Consider the following 26,542-nt stretch of genomic DNA (forward strand, 5'->3'; position numbering starts at 1 on the left):
CCACTCTTAGTTTTATCATTAGATTATAGTATATGTTGTTATCTCTGTGCTAGACTGAAGAGTCACTATGAATTAACCTGTTTTCATTCACGTTCACAAAGGTAGCCTAAATAAAAAGTGACCAAAACAAAACATATACACTTATTAATTTCAGCTGCTGAACAAAGCCTTTTTTTAAAGAATCTAAGAATCTCAAGAATCTATCTATACATAATTTTAGTTAAAATCAGTCCAAAGCAAAGGTATATAGGATGGCAGAAGTAGAGTGAACTGTTTTTACAATTATCTGTTGACAAAACTCTGTCTCCAATCACTTCAACTCTTATCCTTAGTCGTCACTAAATATGGTCTGGGTGAGAGATTACTCTAGCTTTGCCTATTCTTCTTCTTGGTTTGCTACTTTTTCCAAAGGGCTCCTGATTCTCAACCTTTCTGCCGTAATACTACATCTTGGAATATATACACACTCATTGTTATTGAGGTTTTGATATGGCATGTCCCAGTTTTAGTTTACTTTGGCTTATTTGGTTGGTTTTTAACTTGTAACATTGTGTGTAAGTTTTTACCAATCATTATCTCAATAATTATAATTAAATGCTTCTATAATTATTTCATGATACTGCAACTTTAAACTTCTAGTGATCAGAATGATGATTCTATAAAATAATTTTCTCAACTCCCTCAAATTGTTTGAATATCAGAGTGATGAATAACTTATCACAATCTATATTTTGTTACATCAGGTGTTTGGGGGAAACACTTAACAATCTCTCAGTCTATTGTTGACAAAGCTAAATTATAAAGGTGGTTAAGCTAAACAAAATTACTTGACAATATTGACATGAAGCACATGGAGGAATACGGGGTAGTATAGGGTGATGCCTGAGGGAATAATGGAGTATGGACTCCAAAAATAATCCCTCTTATGAAACTGTAAGAACAATGACAAAAATTACCAAAAGTAACTTTTTCAGAACTCTGAAAGCTAACACATGGTTTGCAAAACTCCAGGGAACATTTACTGAAGAAAAATCACTTTGAGAAAAGTAAGCTGTGTGGCGTTTAACCAGCTCTGTTCCTATCTTCCTTTCTTCAGTTCCACAGTAACCTTGAAAATATACAGACCTGCACTCATGGTGAAAACCAAAAGCCTAGCAGACACCGAAAGGGGAAGAAATGAATTGGACACACCCCGCCAAATCCTCACACCCTGAGAAATATCATTACCTAACCTGTCTGGTAATTTCCTAGAAACACCCACCCCCCTCACAAGGGTTGCCTTTATTTCATTTGCCTTAGAGCCCTTCCAGTGTGAACAGCCTGTTCTCAGTGGTGCTTGTCAAAAACAATCAGTAAGAATTGTTTAACACAGCAGCTGCCTGAGGTGGCAATAACAGTTAGGGCAAGCAACAAACTCAAAACTTCAAAGGTAAAGTTGGTAAATAAGATGTCTGATGTCCCAAGGAGATTTAAAAAAAAAAGGACATATTTATTCAAGAACTCAATGCACATGTATAAGGCTATATGATTTTCAGGAAAAGACCTAGGAAGGCCCCAAACTCTCATCTCTGGCTCATCTTGAGGATCTGCACCAACTGGAAGTGAATGCTAAGACAGAGTTGTAACTAAATTCCTATCTGAAAAATGACAGCATGCCTCAACACAGAAAGAGAACCCGTCAGGAAAAGCCAAGAGACTTAGTGGTTTTAGGCATTGCAGAAAAGCTCCTTTCAATCATTAGCTGATCATTAAGCTAAATGAGCAGACACTCAGAGATTATACATGACAAAGAATACACAGTTTACAGAATAAGAACTCCAAAACATTTAACCATTCCTGAAGAAGGGAGGAAACTGATTTGAAGAGTTTGTATGTTATATTATTTAAAATGTCTGGGTTTCATGCTAAGAATCTACTATGTAAAATGTTCATATACAAGAGAAAAAAGAAATCAATAGAAAAAACAAGAGGAAATTCAGAGGTTAATTTTCTAGACAAAAACATTAAAATATTTATTTCTAATATAACAACATAAGGAAACCCTATCTAAATAATTAAAGGAAAGTGTGAGAATAATGCCTCACTAAATAGCGAATAACAACAAAGAAACAGTATGAAAAAGAACATAACAAATGAAATGAAATGAAAAGAACAGAACAAATTCTGGAATTGAAAAGTATAATGACTAAAATCTTTAAAAAAATTACCAGAGGTGTCAATGTTATATTTGAGTTGGCATAATAAAAAATCAGCAAACTTAAAGACAGGTCAATTTATATTATCTGGTGTGAGAGACAAAGAGAAAACGAAAAAAAAGGAGTAGAGTCTCCTAGACTTCTGCGACAGCGTCAAGCATACCAACACAGATAAGATGCGAGTCCCAGGAGAGTGGGGTGGGAGCAAGAGGCAGAGAGGATATTTGAAAAAAATGCCCCACACTTTTCAAATTTCATGATAAAATTAATCTCTGCCTCTAATAAATGAATTTCAAGTTGGATAATTTAAAGTTTCAGACATAAACACATCATAAGCAAACTGTTGAAAGCCAAATGCAAACAGAGGATCTAAAAAATAACAAGAGAGAAGCGATTCATCATGTGGTAAAGGAATCCTCAGTAAGTGTAACAACAAATTTTTCACCAGGAACTATGGAGGCCAATATGGGATGACATATTCAGATTCCTGGGGGCTAGCGCTAGGGGGTGGGAGAGGAACCAAAAAGCAAAAAGCAAGAAAACACTCTTAACCAATAATTCTATATCCAGCATAACTATCCTTCAAAAATGAAGGACAGATAAAGACATTCACAAAATTAAAAGCATTTCTTCAGGTATAAATGAAAGGACCCCAGACAGTTAATCAAATTCACATGAAGAAATAAAGAGCAAATGTAATAAAAAGCACATGTAACTACTTAGAAAAATATAAAGACAGTTTAAACATGATTTCTGTAGTTTTTTTTATTTCCTGTATGATGCAAAAGACAATTGCACAAAGCTGCCTTAAAATTATAAAACTGTTTTGATGGCTTATAATGTGTAAAGATATCATTTTTATGACAATGATAGCACAAAGGAGTGCGGAGTTAAGGGAGCCATGGAGGAGCACTGTATTTGTACGCTACTGAAATTAAATTGATGTTAATCCAAACAGGATTTTTAAAAATTGGTTTAAAGTACACGTATGGAATAGTATATATCACTGAAGCAGTAAACAAAAAGAGCTAGATGGCTATGCTAATATCAGACAATTAAGGCAAAACTTGTTACTAAAGATTAAGAGGGACACTTTATAAACATAAAACATCTATTAGAAGAAATAACAATTGTAGACATATATCAACCTAAAAACAGAATTGGGATATAAAGAAAAACAGAATTAAAGTAAGATTTAGGCAATTCAATAAAAATATTTAGACACTCAATATTACACTTTCAACTTGGATAGAAAAACTACACAGACAATAAAAAAGGAAATTAAACACTTGAACAAAACTTTTAGCCAACTAGACCTAACATACCTATAGAACACTACACAAAGCAAAAGCAGAATGCACAATAAGCACATGAAAAAAAATGTTTAACATTAGTAATCAGGAAAATGTAAATAAAAACCACAGTGAGATTCCACTTCACACTCACTAAGATGGCTATAAGAAGATTCAGAGAGTAACAGATATTAAGAAAGAAGAACCCTCATACTTTGCTTGTGGGAATGTAAATGATTCAGCTAGAGCAGGGAGTTAAATGGTGCCCCTCAAAAATCCATGTCCATCCAGAGCATCATAACATGACCTTATTTGAAATGGAGTCTTCAAGGGGCGCCCTGGGTAGCTCAGTCGGGAAAGCATCTGACTCTTGGTTTCGGCCCAGGTCATGACCTCACGGTTTGTGGGTTCAAGCCGTACGTCAGGCTCTGCACTGACACTATGGAGCCTGCTTTGGATTGTCTCTCTCTGCCTCTACCCAATTCACACTGTCTCTCAACATAAATAAATAAACTTAAAAAAAATTAAAGTAGACCTTAAATCTTTTATAACTTATATCCTTATAAGAAGCGAAGAGGAAAGAGGAAACACAGAGGGGAAAGAAAGCATTGAGAAGATGGAGGCAGAGACTGAGTTTCCTGTAGCCAAGGTTGCTAAGAGCTACCAGAAGTGGAAAGAGGCAAGGACAGGTACTTCCTTACAGCCTTCAAAGGGAACATGGCCCTCTTAACAACTTGATTTTAGACTTCTATCTTCCAGAACTGTGAGGTAATACATTTCTGTTATTCTAAGTCATTGTGTTGGAGGTATTCTGCTATGGCAATCCTAGTACAGCCACTTTGGAGAACAATTTGGCAGATTTTTTAAACAGTAAAGCAGAGGTACTATATACACGCTCCATCAATCCACTCATAGGAACAGGAAAACATATGTCCACACAGCATCTTGTACATGAATATACACAGAAAAATTATACGTAATTGCCAAAAAGTGGAAACAACCCAAATGTCCATCAATTGATGAACGGATAAGCAAGGTGGTATATCTACACAACAGAGTATTATATACCCATAAAAAGGACTATATTTTGTCACATGGTACAGCATTGGTGACTGTTGAAAATAGTATGCTAAGTAAAAGAAATCAGACTCAAAAAGCCATGTATTGTATGATAGTGTTTCTATGAAGTGTCCAGAGTAAGCAGATCCATAGAGACAGAAATCAGATTAGCATTTGCAGAGGCCCGGGGGAAAGAGAGTGGAGCATGACTAACAATGCTGAGTTTCACTTTGGGGTGATGAAAATATTTTGAAATTAGGTAGCAGTGATGGTTGTACAAGTTTGCAAATATATCAAAAATCTGTGAGTTGAACATTTTAAAATGGTAAACGTTATGGTATGTGAATTCTATTTAAATAAAAATTTAAAAAATACACATATACTACATTATTCTAAACTTTCCAGACATCATTTAATCCTTTATCTTCTGTATTCCCTTTTTATAATTTTGCAACTAATCAAAATCCATTCACTTCCAATTTTTGTGATGTAAAAATATCAGACATAGTCACAAAGTGCCATTATGCTGTCTAAAACCCCATCCATATAACAGTACCCACTGCATCTGATATTTTAAGAAGCCCAGGCGATCTACATGTCCTAGTAATTATGAAAATTCTTTTTTTCAAATTACACTTCTGACTTTTCTAAATTTATTGTAATTAGACCTATAGATTATAAAATATCTACTCATGAAACTTCTGTTTAATCTTTCATTTACATGCAGAGTAGCAATGGTAAACAGATTAGGATTTTTTCACATTTAATGCTCTTTTTCCCTAATCAAGTTAAAAAGCTTAGTAACTTGCTTTCCTGTGGTTCCCATATTAAGTAAGTAATTAAGTAAGTAAACAAACAAACAATCAGTATAATCGTATCCAGCTATTATTTCGACTCGTACGAACTTTCTTTGATTACGGGTTGTTCGGTGTAGTAATTTGTCACACAAGAATAAAGGGTGCAAGAGTAACCCACTTTAAATAAGCACTTTTGTAGGAAAAGTACTACTATGCACAGACTGAGATAAAATACCGTTATATTCACTTCATATTTTTCTCAGTTTTCTTTAAATCAAAGTTAAGGTAAAAAAAATACAAACACAAAAGTCTTCAGAACTGCACAAATTTGTGTGTCTGAGTGCATTTGAAGAAATTATACATGTCAAGATTACTCATGGTGTAAAATGTACTTGTTTTGAAGGCTTCCTTTCCAGTCAATATGTTAAATAACATGTTCCTTGATTGTTTACTATGTACCAGTAAATCTCAAAGTATTTATGCACTTTAAGCACCTTTAACCTTTATAAAAATCTTAAAAGGCATTACCAACATCTTCATGTTACAAAAAAAGATTATGTGGCACAGAAATGTCAAATCTTTGCCTAAGATCACACTTACTAAAAATGACACAGGACACAAAATCCAGTACCCTGGCTTCAGAGCTCTCCCTCTTCTTGGGTGTTTGTATGGAGTAGTATTGGAGAGGTTTCTGGAAAAGCAATTATTCTCATCCTATAAAAGCTCCAAAATATGCAAACAAATAAATAAACAAAAAATCTTCTTTCATTTCAGTCCGGTATATATGATTAATTCACTCTACCACCACCTTCACATTTAACCAGTGATACCAGAAATCATAAGACCAGAGATTATTACTGACAAAAAGTTTAAAATTTTTCTCCATATATTTTCCACAACAGAATATAGTATCTTTATGGCATCAATATTACTAGAAACTCAAGAAACATACCATTCATTATACTGACGTAGCTATTTTGATCCAGCATCTCCCTTGAAATTCAAGTGACTGCACTGCATCTTCTAGCTAACAGTTGTTCTATGAAATGATGCAGAATGGACTGAAATGAATTTAGTTACTACAAACAAACTCAAACTGGAAAGGTCAAAAAAGGTTTGACTCTATCATTAATATACATTATATGCTCTTCAATTTATACATATTATAATAGTGACAATTCATGCAAAGCATTTTTAAAATGCTTTTAAGTTTACCCTGGAAGTGATTTTCATATGAAATTATCTAAACTGAGCTCTAACCGACAGTATATAGTTGCTCTGAATATGATAGTTTCTTACATGAAATTTAATTCAGCCTCATGGATCATTGAGTATTCACAAAGAATTCAAACACAAGTCTCAAGTGACATCTTAATATGTACAAATCTTTTAAAAGGGAGGCCTTTGAAAATATAAGTATGCTCCCTATTCAAATTTAATATTTGTAGTAACTTGTCAAACATATAGATAAAATCAATAAAAACAGGCACAGTTTATTAGTGAATATGTTGTAGTTTTATCTAGCAGATTTCTTTCCATTCAAAATCCTTAAAGTTGAAATGTGTTGCCTATACTAACCTTGTGGTTTATATAAAGAATGCACAACACAAGAATGTTTATTAAAAAAATCTTGTTGAAAAAAATAAAAAAACATTCAAAAATATGTACTTTGTATCATATTCTCAAAATTTATTATAAAATATTAATTGTAAGGAAAAATATTTATTGCAATTAAGCTTTATAAATAATTGACTATTGGCAATAGTTTATAAAAACTGCTATTAAGTCACCTTATGTACTATTAGCACTAGATATTTGGACATATTTTTCTCTAATTTAATACATGACTTGAATACTTGAAAGGTCATTCCTTAGGTTTAAAAATAACATGTATATAGTAAATGAGAAAACTAAGTTCTGCACATTTTCCAATTGCTTATTATGCACAAAGCTAACACTGTCACTATATGTGGCATCTCCAGATGGCAAGTACATCAGTGGGAGATTGGGAAAACTTGTAGAATCAATTACAATTGCAGGTAAAATTAAACTTGGAAGCAAAATCATTAATATGCTGAATATGCATCTGGTTACAATTCTTTGAACCATTTAAGAACATTTCTATCTTATTCTAACTCATGACCCTCTTACATGCTGTAACTACTAAGCCTCCTCTGTCTGAATTAAGACCATATGTGAAGTTTGGGCTTATCCCCAAGAAGTCCATCTGGAGCAAGTGATGTCAATCCCATTGTTAAATCTTGATGTCCACACATGAGCCTTAGGGAGATAGGTAGATGAATGAGTTGATTTAACAGACACTTTTATGTTTTTCTTTAAATATATATGTTTGTGAAATTTAATATATAGAATTTGTGATATTTAAAATTACTTTTATTTAATATTAAATATATCATGGGTTATATTAAAAAATCTAATTTTTCATTAAAATACCTTTCAAAACTTTTCTTGAAAATACATTAATTTCTTCAGAATCTTAGTTCTTTTTAGAGTATCATAGAATCCAGCATATTAGAACCAATAAACAAGTTATAGACCATAGAAATATTTATTAATAAGTAAAGTGCTTATTGTTAAATTTCTAAGAATATTATATTATTAAAATATTTACCCTTCTATGAGCATTCTCATAGAATTTTGTGCAACAATGTTATATAAGGGAATGTCTTGCCCCCAAATATACAATTTTATTAGAATTATTACTAAACCCTTAAAAGATGGCTATTCAAAAAATATAAAAATATATACTATATAAAAACACATTATACATAGTCATTTCAACCATTGTATTTATATTTTATATAACCCGTAGACTTTTATAAGTTTTGCAACTTTTTTTTAATTGAAAGGGAAAATAATATGGAATCCCGAGTCATGGAATCAGAAGGAGATATATAAGAATCCAGGTAATTCCCATTTTGTAAAAAAATGGGAAAATTGCAAAAATGTAATCAATGCCACTCTTTTTATAACATCTGTTGTTTTGTCTTGAATTACATAGTTATTTCCACATAAAGTATGTAATTTACATTAATATGTAATAAGTTTATTATTGTTACATTAAAGTAAATTTATACATAGAGCTTTACATTCTTAGTTTTCATTATAAATATAGTAAGTATTGATACATACAAGCCATAAACACAAAAGCTCTTTGGAGTCCTTAATAATTCTTAAGTGTGCAAAATGTTTCCAAGATCAAAAAGCTTGAGAATCATAAGGGCATGTATTCGCCTTTTCAATGAGAGCAATATATTTTCCAAGGGAGAGACAAGTATTGCTGAACGTGGGTGAAAATACCTTACTTTTTCCATTTATAAAGCACAGATGTACATATAGTATATAAGCAAATGGACAGTATATCTGGTATTATTTTTAACTGGTAGAATTATATGATTGAATTATCACAGAATGATAGACATGAAATGAAAGCTAAAATCAAGAATAGCTTCAGTGTGGCAGCATTTTAAGATTCTGTTCTGTAATCTTTTATTTTAAACTTTATTTACTGACATTTTACTTGATAGTTACAAGATTCTCTGATTTTCTTGCATGCCTAAGTTTTAATCTCCTCCTGGACCTTGGCATTGGTTCTGATGGAAGTTTTTAGTGCTCCCCATTCAAAAACAGAATATGTTATTTCATGGCTTCCTTTTCTCATAGTAACACTATTCCTGGGCATCATGTAATTTTGGATTCTCATTTTCTTCAAAAGTAAACTTTGGAACCATAAGATACCATGTCACGCCTCTCAGAATGACTAAAATTAACAACACAGGAAACAGCAGATGTTGGCGAGGATGTGGAGAAAGCGGAACCCTCTTACACTGTTGGTGGGAGTGCAAACTAGGTGTAGCCACTATGGAAAACAGTATGGAGGTTTCTCAAAAAGTTAAAAATAGAACTATTCTAGACCCAGCAATTGCACTACTAGATATTTACCTAAAGGATACAAAAATACAGATTTGAAGGGTTGCATAACACTGATGTTTATAACAGCATTTTCAATAATAGCCTAACTATGGAAAGAGTTCAAATGTCCATTGATTGATGAATCAATAAAGAAGAAGTGGTATAAATATATACAATGGAATATTACTAAGCCATTAAAAATGAAATCTCGCCATTTGCAACAATGTGAATGAAGCTAGAGTGTACTATGCTAAGCGAAATGAGACAGTCAGAGAAAGACAAATACCATATGACTTCACTCACGTGGAATTTAAGAAACAAAACAGATGAACATATGGGAAAGGGGGGAAAAAGAGAGGGGAAACAAACCTTAAGAGACTCTTAATGATAGAAAACAAACTGAGGGTTACTGGAGGGGAGGTGGGCCGGGGATTGGCTAAACGGGTGATGAGTATTAAGGAGAGCACTTGTGATGAGTACTGGATGTTGTATGTAGGTGATTAATCACTGAATTCTACTCATGAAACCAATATTGCACCATATGTTAGCTAACTAGAATTTAAATAAAAATCTGAAACAAGAAAAAGTAAAGCTGTGAAAACTGAGACAGGCTATTGGAGTTGAAAATTCTCTCACATTATAATAATGCATGAAAAGCACAAAGTTATAAACCATTCTTTTGTATTTCATATATACACAGTGACATATCATACAATAGATACAAATCTGTATTTCAAGTTTTCAAAATGAATTTATTTTTTTCTTATAAAAAAGATATGGGAGCATTATCAAAAATAAAATTGCAAAAATATGTAAAAAGAAAGTTAAACTCCTTCCCCTGTCATTCTTTCTCTTAAATAGCCAATTTTCCTGGCGTGCGTCTAACGATCTTGTCCCTTTCTTCTCAGTCATATAAAATATCTTAACACACATGGATTTCTGGTTTTATTTCTTTTTACTTGGGTGGGAGTCATACCATACCCTCTGATATTACTTTCAGTACTGTAATTCTTAACATTCAATATGACTGATCAGCATGGGTTTTCAGAAAAAAAATAACTCCTTTTGTGTTATTGCAGTTTCATTTTATCAAAACTATATTCACCTGAGAATAATTTTATCCTAGACATATTCTACCCAAATGTCCCTTGTCTTAATGTTTCTCAGTCTCAGACTCCCATCCCTGGATACAGACACTGCCAGGCTAAGGCTTTAGAAATGTACATCCTATACTCACACCCAGGTCTCATGTGGAGGGCTAATTAAAAGCAAACGGAACAAACAGCAATATAAAAATACAAACATAGGAAAACATTTTTAAAGTGGCTCCTGCTCTTGACACAGACAGAAATACGTGTGGTTCTTTTTTAAAAAGGGAGGAAGTAAGAATAAGTCTTCTACCCTCTCCTCTTGATCTACACTTAAGCAAAATATAAGTCATAAATGAGAATGAGGTAGGCCAGTGAAGCAAGCTGGATGCCCCCACACCTTGGCCAGACACTAATTTCTACAATGTAGATGCAGTGTTGCCTCGTAGTTGGAGTTTTCTACATCCTCCAGTGTCCAGAACATGGAAACATGATTATACTCTCTGAGCTTCCTCGGGGAACTAAGACATTTCCCAAGGGAAAAAAAAAAAAAAAGAGGTGAGTAGCAAAATTATGGGTATCCCTACAGAGTAGGGATGTCAGATAAATTTCGGATGTTCAGTTAAATTTGAATTTCAGATAAAAAATGACTAAATTGTAGTATAAGTATGTCCCAAATATTGTATGTGATGCATTTATACCTATATACACATATAATATATATGTATAGTATATACACACAGGGCATGTGTGTGTGTGTTTGTGTGTATAGCTGTTAATCCGAAATTCAAATTGAACTAGGCATTTTGTATATGAAGTATGGCAACTCTACTCCAGAGGAAATAGTTTTTCTTCAGCTCTTTCTGTTTTGCCATATCTTTTGGACTACTCGGGTATTCCTTTCAGGCTTCCTTTCTTCTCACATTGCACCACCTTGCTTCCTGTCTGCTGCCTGTCTGTCTGCCTCTGCCTATACTCCTGATGTGGCGTCCCCCTGCGATGCCTTCCTCTACACAGGCTTAAAAGACTGCACTTTGAGAACCACTTTCTAGTTCTGTCATTTCCTGTGGTCTTTCCTCTCAGACCTGCAGCCCAAGGTCCTGAGTGGGACAGGCTTTCTCGACTACACTTGTTAAGATTAATAAGACAATATTGATACATTATTATTAACTAAAGTCCAAAGTTTCATTCTTCATGTCACACAATTCTGAGGATTTTGACAAAGTGTAAACTGTCATATGTCCACCATTACAGTACCATACAGAATAGTTTCACTGTCCTAAAAATGCCTTGTGCCCCACTCACTCATTTTGTGTTTACATTTCCTGGATTTTGACATACGATGCATTTCTTACTATGGGCCACAGTTTTAATAAAACTTGAGTTGTAAGTTACCAAACTATATAGGGGTGAAGCAAAAAAAAGGTCTAATGAGCTGAGAAGGCATGAAAGAAGATAAAACTGTATGTTATATAGCATTTATATCTCCAAATCCACTAATTATTCCAACTCAACTTCCTATCATGTAGCAAACTATGTAATCCAGGAAAGTAAAGAGTAATCAAATTAGTTGGAATTTCTTTACTTGGTTATGTTCTTCAAGAAATATTTTCTTCACAACACTAACCATATATCCTAAATTTGTTTTTAACTTTTCCATTCTCTTGTAAGCTGCTGAAATTTACTTTTTCTGTTTTCATAAAATAATTTATAAGCATGTGTAGAATATCTTATCTTTGAAACTCTGAGTTGATCTAAAGCTAATAACAAGCATTTCCACTAAAATGATTTAATTTACATGTTGGATATATTAGATTCTAAACAAGAATTTGAAAAGTAATGACTTCATATTTATAATTGACTACTTTAAAAGAAAAATAACATTTTTAAATAATTAAGGGAGGGTCTCCAGGGTGGCTCAGTTAGTTGAGCATCTGACTCTTGATTTCATCTCAGGTCATGATCCCAGGGACATGGTATACCATGCTCAGGGTGGAGCCTGATTAAGATTCTCTCTCTCTCCCTCTGCCCCTCCCCCCCGACACTTCCCACTTGCACTGTCCCTCTCTAAAAACAAATATAAGGAAAGAAGAAAGAAAGCAAGAAAGCAAGATAGAAGGAAGGAAAGCTCACCATGTTTGTAAACTTGGAGAATGTCACAATTTTCTAAAATTTAGCATTTGTATTAATATGATTGCAGATCATGTGGATATTGATGCTTTGACCAGACTTCAGAAATTCTTTGGAATTAAAAATAAAACTGGTTCAAAAAATTGTTTTTTTTTCTCCTGAATACAAAAGAGAGCAAATACAAAAACAAAATAAAACATTATTGTTCAAGTAAACACAAGAGAAAAACAAAACAACACAATAAATTATAGGAGACTGGTTGAAAAATTTACATTTGATTGTTGTGTTTTCACTGCAATTTACCCTATTAAAATTAAGAAAGCTAATGAGATTCTGTCTTTTTTTTTTTTTATTTTTATTTTTTTTAATTTTTTTTTTAACGTTTATTTATTTTTGAGACAGAGAGAGACAGAGCATGAACAGGGGAGGGGCAGAGAGAGAGGGAGACACAGAATCTGAAACAGGCTCCAGGCTCTGAGCTGTCAGCACAGAGCCCGACGCGGGGCTCGAACTCACGGCCGCGAGATCATGACCTGAGCCGAAGTCGGACGCTTAACCGACCAAGCCACCCAGGCGCCCCGAGATTCTGTCTTTAAATCTACCCCTTTTATTATCTCTCCCTCTTATCATGTATAGAAAACATACAATTATTGATACAACTAATATTCTACAATAGTTATAAACTTTGTTTATTATATCTATATTAAGACATCTATTTTCTCTTTCAACAACTAGACCACCACCCAAAACACCAGGCCCTCAGAGTTGGGGTGGGGGGGGAGTCTAGATATCATTTCAAGATCTTCACAGTCCTAAAATATACCATTAACCGACAGAATATCACATTCATTTTTGTAACTTAATAAGCAGCTGATTTTGCAAGTAACCTCTATGCTTCTATTGCAACACTGTACTTTGACAAACAAAACACTTAAACATGTGTCATGGTCACTTGTTCTATCACAGTATTCATTTTAGTTTGCATTTTCTCATCTTGAAGGTTTATGTACATTTCTGGTAACATCTTCAATAAATGGAATGGCATAAATTTCAATGTATTTATTCATTGTTTTGGGAAGAAAATGTTTAACTTCCTATGAAAATTATATTCTCATTGTCAAAAGAACAATTTTATTCCTTTGAACCATATATTGAAAGATTTCATGTTACCTAATTCATCATATGATAGACTGCTTATCTTATTTATCATATCTGGGTATAAAAGGCATTTACTGAAATGGTTATCTATATTTATTCTTCTTACACATATTTTACAAATGTATTATTTTACTTTATTGTTTATTTATATTGATTACTAACACATGACTTCACATTTTATTATGACTGTTTCCGAATTTTAATAGACCAAATATTTTTACCAACAAAAACAAACTGATGTATATTTGAACTATTTTTGTTCTTATTTATTTATGTATTTATTTATTCATTTACTTATTTTAAGTAGGCTCCACACCCAGCATGGAGCCCAGTTCAGGGCTTGAACTCACAACCCTGAGATCAAGACCTGAGCGGACATCAAGAGTTGGACACTTAACTGACTGAAACACTCAAGCCCCCCTTTTTGCTCTGTTTTAAAAGAAAATCATCACAGTTTTATTGTTCCTGTATTTATTTAACTAAATTTACAAATATTTTTATTCTTAAAACTCTATCAGGCAAAACTAAATTTAAAAATAAAAATTCTGTTCAATGCCCGAACAATTGAATTGATGTCCCTCTGTCTTCAAAATTCTGACCCAATTTCTATCACACCTAGAAATTATCTTTTATTCTTTTAACTAAATTACTAAACTCCTTTGATATATCTTTATTTTTAAAGTTTAAACTTTACCCATTCATACAACTTCACCATTCAAAACTTTAAATATTCATATTAGTCTTTCTAAAATATTTCTAAAGCTGAGACATTCACAAAAGTTTTTCAGCTTTCCTGTGACATTTTTTGACCAGGGGCTAGTTGGTGTATCAGCATAGTATTTTTCAAGAATAATGTAATGGAACCATACTTCATTAATTTTACAAATGACCACTACCTATGTTGTTTTCCTGGGTACAGTTCTGCACCTAATTGTGCTTCTGGGGCAAAAAACAGTGGCATAACTGCAGTTATGGTGGGAGAGAGGGTGAGAAGAGGGGACTTTGTGGTGATTCTTGTGGCTTCTGTAAGGTACTGAGGTATATACGCTTTCTAGAGGATTAGCACTATATCCTATCAACATGCCAAGGTCCTGGTTGCTTATCAAGCATAGCTGAGTAAAATCATTGTGAAAAAGGGGACCCATGGTGCAGTTCAACTTTACGCAGCTCATAGTGCAAAATGGATCCGAAAACATTTATTCAACACAAATGCCACTAGCAATTCTACCTCGTATTGGTTTCCATATATTTACTGTCTTTAAGCAACCACTCACAGAACTGTATAAACAATACACAAAGAAGTAAAATATGAAACCCCAGAAGTGAATGGATTACAATGGGACAGACTAGAGAGGACAAAAAAGAGAAGCCCAAAGACAGAAAACTGAGGAATTTAAAATATTTTTCTTTAAAAGTAAAATATTTTTCTAAATTGTGGCAATATATCACCAAGAAATATAGAAAATGTAGGATTACAGGCTAATAGGGAAAAAAAGAGGAAATGAAGAAACCAAAGAGAAACATTTGAAAGATAAGAGTAACCAACATAATACTTGATGAAAGGAGGAGTTAAATACAATTTGAAGGAGACCACTCAATTTCAACATCCAAAGATGAAATGTGAAAGAAAAACTTGACACATAATTAAGAAGAAGAAAAATCCAATATGACAAGGGATGAATGTATAGTTAGGTAGTGAAACCTGTGAGGAAAAAGTGTTCTGTTTAAACTATGTTAAGATTGGGGCAAATGGGTGGCTCAGTTGGTTGAGCATCTGACTCTTGATTTCTACTCAGGTCATGATCCCAGAGTCATGGAAACCCATGTTGTGCTCCCTGCTGAGTGTGGAGCCTGCTTAAGATTCTCTCTCTATCCCTCTGACCCTCTCCCCTGCTTGTGCATTATCTTTCTCTCTAAAATAAGGATAAAAATTAAAAAAAAAAAAAAAGATGGTTAAGGGTAACAGAGAGGTACATACTTTCAGTGTGAGTTAGTGAGAAAGTTTAACATTATTCTGTTTAATATTATTCTCTCTCTCTATGTGTGTGTGTGTGTATATATATAAATATATATATACACACACACACACATATATATATAAACATATTACATATACGTATATACTTATATAAGCAGAATAAATATGTATATACACAGACAGTGAATGAAATTCAAAATAGGCTAAGTAGCAAATGCTGTGCAAAGATCTAAAAATATGTAAATATGAAGTGGGTGTAGTTATTCCTAGCAGAAAGAGAAAACTATGCCTTCTAAAGTATATTTCAAGGAAAAACCAAGGACAGTAAATACTAAAATGGGATATTTTGTTCTTCATAAGAGAATAGAAAATGAGCTCATTTTCTGAGATGATAAGACAAGAGTTAAGTTATCCCACCCTAAGGTTGACAATATAGGAAATAAAATAGAAGACCCATATTAAATTGAAGTTCATATGAATAACAAATATATATATATATATATATATATATATATATATATATATGTCTGTGCAATATGTTATATATAATTATATATTTCTATATTTTATATATAAATTATACTTATATACATATATATGTTATACACAATTATATATATATAATTTTTATGTTTTTATATATAAAATAATACACCACACACACACACATATATATATATATATATATATATATATATATCCTGGGCAATATATGGGAGGTACTTATATTAAGAAAAATTATTTGTTGTTTATCTGGGTTCAGAATTAGCTGGAAGTCCTTTATTTTACCTGGAAACCTCATCTCACTCCTTTCTGGAAAGAAAGTAAATGTTTGGAATTCTTTCTCTGATTAGAAGAATAAAATTAACTTGATTTGAATAAAGTGATTAATCAGATCCTAGGAGAAGCACTGAGAATGAATTAGAGGGATTTTTTTGTGTTTGTTTTTAATATAATCCATAATTGCAAGGTGACCTTTTATTTCAATGCTTAGTAACCTTAAAAAAAGTAGAAGAAAAAATAGATTCTTAAATTTATATGAAATTTTGAATTGGCAAAATAAGTATAATTATTAAAATGCTGAAATTAGTAAATTTAATCGATGAAAAGTTTATTTAATATATCCGGAGTACATATTAGTTGGGAAGAATGTTTAGAAAAGAGATAACTGATAGAGAAACTAGTTATCAGACTGGAGAACAAAGTCATGACTAAAAAATGTGGGTGCAGCAAAAGATTAAAGAACGGAGGCCAATCAGGGATCAGGTGCACTCCTCTCCAGTTGTAAACTTAAGAGTTGAGTGGTTACCATGTCCAAGGTTGCTTTCAGACTCCCATCTGTGTATTCAATTTTTATGAAATAGTGACAGAGTACTGTGTAGAGAGAAGTCAGAGTCATGAGCAATTTTTATTGAAAATGGAAATCCTTGAAGAATGTTGGGAGATGTGTCTCTTAGAAGTTTATAAATGATTAGAAATGGTATAAATTTAGAGTGAGGACAGATTGTTGAATTAGGTGTTAGAAAAGTGAGAAAGTAGCACTTGAGAATGAGAAAATGCCCCTATTTTTGGCTTAGTGATATCAGAAAATTGCAGGTAGAGCAAAAATATCAAGATTTCAGATAAAAGAGGTATTTCACTTTTAGCTGAAATAATAAAGTTTGCTTAAATAAAAATTTGAAAATATAGAAACATTTGTAGATAATTAATGTATGAGGTGCAAAAGAATGACCTAGGCAAAATATTGTTAAATAAGGCAGAAATAAGTAAAAGGCAGATGTTTCAGGATTTTATTGACTGGGGAATATTCACCTTAGCCATGATGATGACTCAGAAGAAAAAAGTAGAAAATAATCCAAAAGCAGAGAGATGTGTTGCCTAAAACATGGAGAAACGATTGTGTACAAAACTTCTCAACCTATATCAAGGAGTCAATGATACTTTTTTTTTGTTTGTTTTGACAATTCTGGTATGCTTTATATTTTGGAAATTGCCAGTGTAGTTGGAAAGTGCCTGACATTGATTAAAAATTAATTAACTATGGACCTGCTAAAATGACCATCTGAACCTTGAAGAAAAATGGAATTTTTTAAAGAAGTATTTGAAAAATCTCTGTCAGAAATAATTGACAATGTGAGTAAGAGTGGAGATTTGACTTACCACGAGCTTACAAAAAAATATCAAAACATTTTCATATATTTCAAGGTTAATATATTAGCAGTGAGATATGGCTGCTAAAAACTAATATGAGATGTTGATAGAATTCAAGTGGCCATGTAGATTGGTGCCCCACTGCACTCTGTCCCTGTAAACTTGATTTGAAATATTATTTTCAATTCTGAGTTCAACATTTGTACGCGGCTAGTGCATAAGAACGTCAGGGATAGAGTGATCAAGATGATGTGGTCATATGAAAAAAATTTTGAAGGAATCATCCTTGGATAGTACAGGAAAAACAAGATTTCAGGGGAAAATATTAGTTCAACCATGTAACTCTCATGTATCAATCTGAACAACATGCCATGAAATGTCAAGTTATCGAGCCCTTAAAAAAATCATGTCAGTTCTAACATTATATGTTGTACTTAACATAATAGATGATTTTAAGCAGATGCCACACTCCTCAGAAGCATAGGATAAAATGTATAAAGTACAATAAATTAGGGATAAAATCACAAGTAATATACACATAGTCACTTTTTTTTTAACGTTTATTTATTTTTGGGACAGAGAGAGACAGAGCATGAACGGGGGAGGGGCAGAGAGAGAGGGAGACACAGAATCTGAAGCAGGCTCCAGGCTCTGAGCCATCAGCCCAGAGCCCAACGCGGGGCTCGAACTCACGGACTGCGAGATCGTGACCTGAGCTGAAGTCGGACGCTTAACCGACCGAGCCAGCCAGGCGCTCCATACATAGTCACTTCTTTATTTTTTTATTTTATTTAAAAAAAAATTTTTTTAACGTTTATTTATTTTTGAGACAGAGAGAGACAGAGCATGAACAGGGGAGGGTCAGAGAGAGAGGGAGACACAGAATCCGAAACAGGCTCCAGGCTCTGAGCTCTCAGCACAGAGCCTGACGCGGGGCTCGAACTCACGGACCGCGAGATCATGACCTGAGCCGAAGTCGGCCGCCCAACCGACTGAGCCACCCAGGCGCCCCATAGTCACTTCTTTAAAAGAAATGGAAGAATAAGCATAAATGAGTTTGTCTTTGACATTTTGTGTCTTTAGAAAGTAGTTATACTTCAGCCTTGTTCAAAACTCATGCTAAGGTATTATAAGAATTACTATGTTTTCTCTGATAAAAAATAGGAAGTAAAAAAAAACAAACCCATAAACATTTAAGGTAAAAATGTCATAGTACAAATCTGAAATGTTTTAAAAGGGAGACTACTACACTAACTCACATTTTAAAGTTTATTTTTGAGAAAGAAAGAGAAGGGAAGGGGAAGGGAAAGGGAAGGGAAAGAAGAAAGAAAGAAAGAAAGAAAGAAAGAAAGAAAGAAAGAAAGAAAGAAAGAAAAAGACAAAGGAGGGGAGGGAGGGAGGGAGGAAGGGAGGAAGGAAGGGAGGGAGGGAGGGAGGAAGGAAGAAGAAGAAAGAAAGAAAAGACCCATTTGTAGAAACAGAGAGCAAAATGGTAGAATCTTGGTTGTGGTTGTCGGGGTCTGGAAAGTGGGGGAATTAGGAAAAAGATGACATAGGAGTACAAACTTTGTTATAAAATGAATAAAATGTGAGGATATAATGTATAAAATGGGAACTAAAGTTGATAATCCTGTATTGTATAACTGAAATTTGCTAGGAGAGGAGAACTTGTGGTTTTATCAAAAAACAAACAAAAAGGTAAATATGTGCAGTGATGAAGTGATGAATGTCGTTATTAACTCAAAGATGGGAATCCATTTACAATGTGTATGTATATCAGATCATCATGCTTACACCTTAAATTTATCCCAATTTTATTTTCAATTTTATCTTAATAAACTAGAATAAATAATTTAATGGAAGATTTCTTTTAGATCAATAAAGAGCTGACAGTAAGCATTCTAAAATATATTAAGTGCTTCCAATATTGAAAGCTGGGAAGACACATGAGTTTTAAATTGCTAAAATGGTATAACCAACCTATTTAGTAAGTGTATTCAACTTGACTTTAATTTAGGCAGCAGTGACATATGAGCATCCTGACTTCTCAAGAAGGATGCCTGATGACTAGTGAAGTTAATGTTCACCTTATTTTCATTTCTATTCAGTAGTTCCAAAGTTTTCTTTTAAAAGTGAGAACATGTGATATACAATACTGCATGTGTCTATCTTTTGTAAGCTCCAAGTATCCACTTACCACTGAAGTATAGACAGGAAATAATTACAGTGTTAAATATCAGTACCTTTGCTTTTTAAGTGTTAACATCCTTTTATTTCAGATTGTCTTTTAAGATTTTTTGATGTCTTTAACTTTTATTTGGATTACTATCCTTCATGATATATATCACATATTGTAAATTAGACATACTTAAATGGTAAGAGTTTGAAGAAACTGAAATCACCTGGATATTCACTAGATTTTCAATGGTGGGCTCTGTTTTTATATGCTTATGTAATTTCTATTGTCTCTTTCAGAGTACCTATTGTAGGGAGAAATGTCAAAAATCTTGATTTTTCATAGATCAACTTGTGTATTACAATAAAATTAAATTTATGTCTTTTCTCTTTTAAAATAATGTTCTTTAAAAGTGTAAGATTTATAGGAGTGCCTGGGTGGCTCAGTGGGTTGAGCTTCTGACTGCGGCTCAGGTCATGATCTCACAGTCTGTGAGTTCAAGCCCTGTGTCTGTTGATAGCCCAGAGCCTGGAGCCTGCTTTGGTCTGTGTCTCCCTCTCTCTCTCTGCCCTTCCCCTGTTCATGCCATTTCTCTCTCTCTCTCAAAAATAAATAAACATTATAAAATAAATTAAAAAAAATAAAAGTGTAAGATTTACATATACCAACTCAGTATAAGAAACTTTAAATACACGACAGAGTAGCTGGCTGAAAGAGGGTTCAAATGCATATTTAATTCCAAAAAGGAAATTACCACTTTGTAAGATGGAAAGCATTTGAGATTTTTCTACACAATCATGACTCTTTTTTTTTTTTTTATGACTCTTTAATATTAACTCTCAATTTGCTATCCCTGTATGTATTCGTACTGATAATCAGAATGGTAAAGAGAGGGTCGCTTGGGTGGCTCAGTTGGCTAAGTGTCCAAATTTGGCTCAAGGTCATGATCTCATGGTGTGTGGGTTAGAGCCCCGAATGAGGCACTCTCCTGTCAGTACAGAGCCTGCTTCAGAACGTGTCTCCTTCTCCCTCTTTCTTTATGCCCCTCCCCCACTTGTTCTCTCTCTCTCTCTCTCTCTCTCTCTCTCTCAAATAAATAAACATTTTTTTAAAAGAATGGTAAAATGAACTAGTTGAAAAGGTGAAAATGTAATTAGGGAATTTTTCATTCTGTAAATAATACGAAGCTTTAAAATTTTAGCTCCAGCTCTACTGAGAGTTCCATCTCATCATTCCCAACTGATAGATAGGTAGTTCTGTCTACACGATGCTTATTCATATGGTATCCACATGAATTAAAAGAAAAATTCTAAGAGTCCTTAAAATATGACAAGATAAGACAATACAACACTTCAAGGAAGATCATCTTGTTTTTATCTCGCTGAAAGAGAGAGAAGTGACGGAGAATGAGGGGAAATAGAGCAAAAGAGAGGGAGAGAGACCATGCTATTACTGATATAAAATAAATTGTAGAACAAATTGATGCTATTTCAGGGACTTCTTCGATTGTAAAAGAAATTATGAAGAATCTTATATTAGCTGATACTTTTGCCACCTGGTAACATTCTACCAAAATTCTCAAAAGAATCCTCCACATTCAAGGACGAAAGACCTGCGTCTGAATCCAGCATCGGGTCTGAAGAACAAGATTTTAGACACCAATATTACACTATGAAATAATGCTACCATCTCATGTTCCGGTAGGATTATACAACATTCATATTACATTCCATGGACATACTTCAAATTTATTTTTTTGAATTTTTGTAAGATTATTTATATATGAGATATATGTATATATACATATATATACACAAGATAAGTACATATATATATTTATATATATATAATACAAGATAAGTATATATATTTATATCTTCAGTATACTAATTTGTATTTTATATCTTTAGGATAATACTTTAAACATTTTTAAAAGACTTTTTTTAATATTTCAGATACCTCATTATTTTACGAAAATTTTATCTGGTACAATCATTCTTTATATTTGTATATTTGTTTAATATTTTACATAGCATGTATAAACACAGGTAAAAGTAATTTGAACTAAAGGAAACTAGCATTTTAAATGTTTACTATGTTGTCGCCACTGTGATAGGTACCTGGAAACATTACTTGACTTAGTTATTTCAAAGATTCTATAAGGATGAAACGCCAGTCTCCGCGTGTCAGGCTGGCGGCTGCAGAAGGACAGGGGTTGGAGGCTGGGCAGCCACCAGGGCCTGAACGCAGCGCGCCGGCATCGTGGCGTAGATATACCCGGTTTTAATGTGGTTGTAATTGACATAATATCCCATACCAAACTGTCTTTTGAGAAGAAGAAATAGAGGTGAACTATGAAGTGAGAGCCAGTTTCCTCTCTACTCTGCAATCTAGGAGGAAAAATGTTTCACCCAAGGACAAATTAGATGGTGGCATAGGAGGACGCTGAGCTCACTGCGTCCTGCGGCTCACTTAGATTCCACCCACACCTGCCTAAATAAGCCAGAAAATCGCCAGAAGACTAGCAGAAGGGAGTCTCCGCAGCCAAGCTTAGACGAGAGGCCCACGGAAGAGGGTAGGAAGGGCGGAGAGGCGGTGTGCACTACAGGGACTGGCAGGAGGGAGCCGGGGCGGAGGGGCAGCTCGCCGGCCAAGCAGAGCTCCCGACTCTGGCTGGCAGCGGAGGGGCCAGACAGAGTGTGTTCCCACAGCAAGCGGGACTTGACATCTGGAAGGTTATAAGCTAACAGCTCTGCTCGGAGAACAGGAGGGCTGGAGGACAGCGGGAGGGAGAGTTGTTGAGCCCCGGACAACAGAGCGCAGCTTGGCGGGGAACAAAGGCGCTCACCAGCACCATCTCCCTCGCCCATCCCCCAGCCAAAATCCCAAAGGGAACGAGTTCCTGCCAGGGAACTTGCTTGCATCTCGAACACCCAACGCTGTGCTTCTGGGGATCCATCCCTCCAGCGGTCTGACTCCCTCCCGGTGACACAGGGCCCCTCCCTAAGCAGATCTCCGAAGGAAAAGCGAGCTGAGCCTGCCCCTCCCGCCCCTGTGCACCTTGAGATCCACCCCAGCTAATAAGCCAGATCCCCAACACCACAAGCCTGTCAGTGTGCAAGTAGCCCAGATGGGCCAGGCTACCCCACAGTGAATCCCGCCCCTAGGAGAGGGGAAGAGAAGGCACACCCCAGTCTGACTGTGGCCCCAGGGGTGGGCTGGGGCAGACATCATGACAGCACAGGGGAAGTGCCCGGCAGGCCCGCACCACTCCAGGGACTATCCAAAATGACGAAACGGAAGAATTCCCCTCAGAAAAACGTCCAGGAAATAACAACAGCTAACGAACTGATCAAAAATGATTTAAACAATATAACGGAAAGTGAATTTAGAATAATAGTCATAAAATGAATCGCTGGGCTTGAAAACAGTATAAAGGAACAGCCAGGAGGAGCTAAAAAATGCTTTTAATGAGCTGCAAAATAAATGGAGACAACCACGGCTCGGATTGAAGAGGCAGAGGAGAGAATAGGTGAACTAGAAGATAAAATTATGTAAAAAGAAGCTGAGAAAAAGAGAGATAAAAAAATCAAGGAGTATGAGGGGAAAATTAGAGAACTAAGTGATACACTAAAAAGAAATAATATATGCATAATTGGTATCCCAGAGGAGGAAGAGAGAGGGAAAAGTGCTGAAGATGTACTTGAAGAAATAATAGCTGAGAACTTCCCTGATCTGGGGAAGGAAAAAGGCATTCAAATCCAAGAGGCACAGAGAACTCCCTTCAGACGTAACTTGAATCGATCTTCTGCATGACATATCATAGTGGAACTGGCAAAATATAAGGATAAAGAGAAAATTCTGAAAGCAGCTAGGGATAAATGTGCTCTAACATATAAAGGGAGACCTATAAGACTCGTGACCAATCTCTCTAGTGAAACTTGGCAGGCCAGAAAGGAATGGCAGGAGATCTTCAATGTGATGAACAGAAAAAATATGCAGCCGAGAATCCTTTATCCAGCAAGTCTGTCATTTAGAATAGAAGGAGAGATAAATATCTTCCCAAACAAACAAAAACTGAAGGAATTCGTCACCACTAAACCAGCCCTACAAGAGATGCTAAGGGGGATCCTGTGAGACAAAGTACCAGAGACATCGCTACAAGCATGAAACCCACAGACATTAAAATGACTCTAACCCCATATCTTTCTATAATAACACTGAACCTAAATGGACTAAATGCGCCAACCAAAAGACATAGGGTATCAGAATGGATAAAAACACAAGACCCATCTATTTGCTGTCTACAAGAGACTCATTTTAGACCTGAGGACACCTTCAGATTGAAAGTGAAGGGATGGAGAACTATTCATCAAGCCACTGGAAGTCAAAAGAAAGCTGGAGTAGCCATACTTACATCAGACAAACTAGACTTTAAATTAGCGGCTGTAACAAGAGATGAAGAAGGGCATTATATAATAATTACAGGGTCTATCCATCAGGAAGAGCTAACAATTATACATGTCTATGCACCGAATACGGAAGCCCCCAAATATATAAAACAATTACGCACAAACATAAGCAACCTGATTGATAAGAATGTGGTAATTGCAGGGGACTTTAACACTCCACTTACAGAAATGGATAGATCATCTAGACACACGGTCAATAAAGAAACAAGGGCCCTGAATGATACATTGGATCAGAAGGACTTGACAGATATATTTAGAACTCTGCATCCCAAAGGAACAGAATATACTTTCTTCTCGAGTGCACATGGAACATTCTCCAAGATAGATCACATACTGGGTCACAAAACAGCCCTTCATAAGTATACAAGAATTGAAATCATACCATGCATGCTTTCAGATCACAATGCTATGAAGCTTGAAATCAACCACAGGAAAAAGTCTAGAAAACCTCCAAAAGCATGGAGTTTAAAGAACACCCTACTAAAAAATGAGTGGGTCAACCAGGCAATTAGAGAAGAAATTAAAAAATATATGGAAACAAACGAAAATGAAAATACAACAATCCAAACGCTTTGGGATACAGCGAAGGCAGTCCTGAGAGGAAAATACATTGCAATCCAGGCCTATCTCAAGAAACAAGAAAAATCCCAAATAAAAAATCTAACAGCACACTAAAGTAAATAGAAGCAGAACAGCAAAGACAGCCTAAACCCAGCAGAAGAAGAGAAATAATAAAGATCAGAGCAGAAATAAACAATATAGAATCTAAAAAAAAAAACTGTAGAGCAGATCAATGAAACCAAGAGTTGGTTTTTTGAAAAAATGAACAAAATTGACAAACCTCTAGCCAGGCTTCTCAAAAAGAAAAGGGAGATGACCCAAATAGATAAAATTATGAATGAAAATGGAATTATTACAACCAATCCCTCAGAGATACAAGCAATTATCAGGGAATACTATGAAAAATTCTATGCCAACAAACTGGACCACCTGGAAGAAATGGACAAATTCCTAAACACCCACACGCTTCCAAAACTCAATCAGAAGGAAATAGAAACCTTGAACAGACCCATAACCAGCGAAGAAATTGAATCGGTTATCAAAAATCTCCCAACAAATAAGAGTCCAGGACCAGATGGCTTCCCAGGGGAGTTCTACCAGACATTTAAAGCAGAGATAATACCTATCCTTCTCAAGCTATTCCAAAAAATAGAAAGGGAAGGACAACTTCCAGACTCATTCTATGAAGCCAGTATTACTTTGATTCCTAAACCAGACAGAGACCCAGTAAAAGAGAGAACTACAGGCCAATATCCCTGATGAATATGGATGCAAAAATTCTCAATAAGATACTAGCAAATCGAATTCAACAGCATATAAAAAGAATTATTCACCATGATCAAGTGGGATTCATTCCTGGCTGCAGGGCTGGTTCAACATTGGCAAATCAATCAACGTGATACATCACATTAATACAAGAAAAGATAAGAACCATATGATCCTGTCAATTGATGCAGAAAAGGCATTTGACAAAATTCAGCAACCTTTCTAATAATAACCCTGGAGAAAGTCAGGATAGAAGGAACATACTTAAACATCATAAAAGCCATTTATGAAAAGCCCACAGCTAACATCATCCTCAATGAGGAAAAACTGAGAGCTTTCCCCCTGAGATCAGGAACACGACAGGTGTGCCCACTCTCACCGCTGTTGTTTAATATAGTGTTGGAAGTTCTAGCATCAGCAATCAGACAACAAAAGGAAATCAAAGGCATCAAAATTGGCAAAGATGAAGTCAAGCTTTTGCTTTTTGCAGATGACATGATATTATACATGGAAAATCCGATAGACTCCACCACAAGTCTGCTAGAACTGATACATGAATTCAGCAAAGTTGCAGGATACAAAATCAATGTACAGAAATCAGTTGAATTCTAATACACTAATAATGAAGCAACAGAAAGACAAATAAAGAAACTGATCCCATTCACAATTGCACCAAGAAGCATAAAATACCTAGGAATAAATCTAACCAAAGATGTACAAGATCTGTATGCTGAAAACTATAGAAACCTTATGAAGGAAATTGAAGAAGATATAAGGAAATGGAAAC

Source organism: Panthera pardus, unplaced genomic scaffold (assembly GCF_024362965.1).
Source record: "Panthera pardus isolate Hobbes unplaced genomic scaffold, ASM2436296v1 HiC_scaffold_1, whole genome shotgun sequence".
NCBI lineage: Eukaryota > Metazoa > Chordata > Mammalia > Carnivora > Felidae > Panthera > Panthera pardus.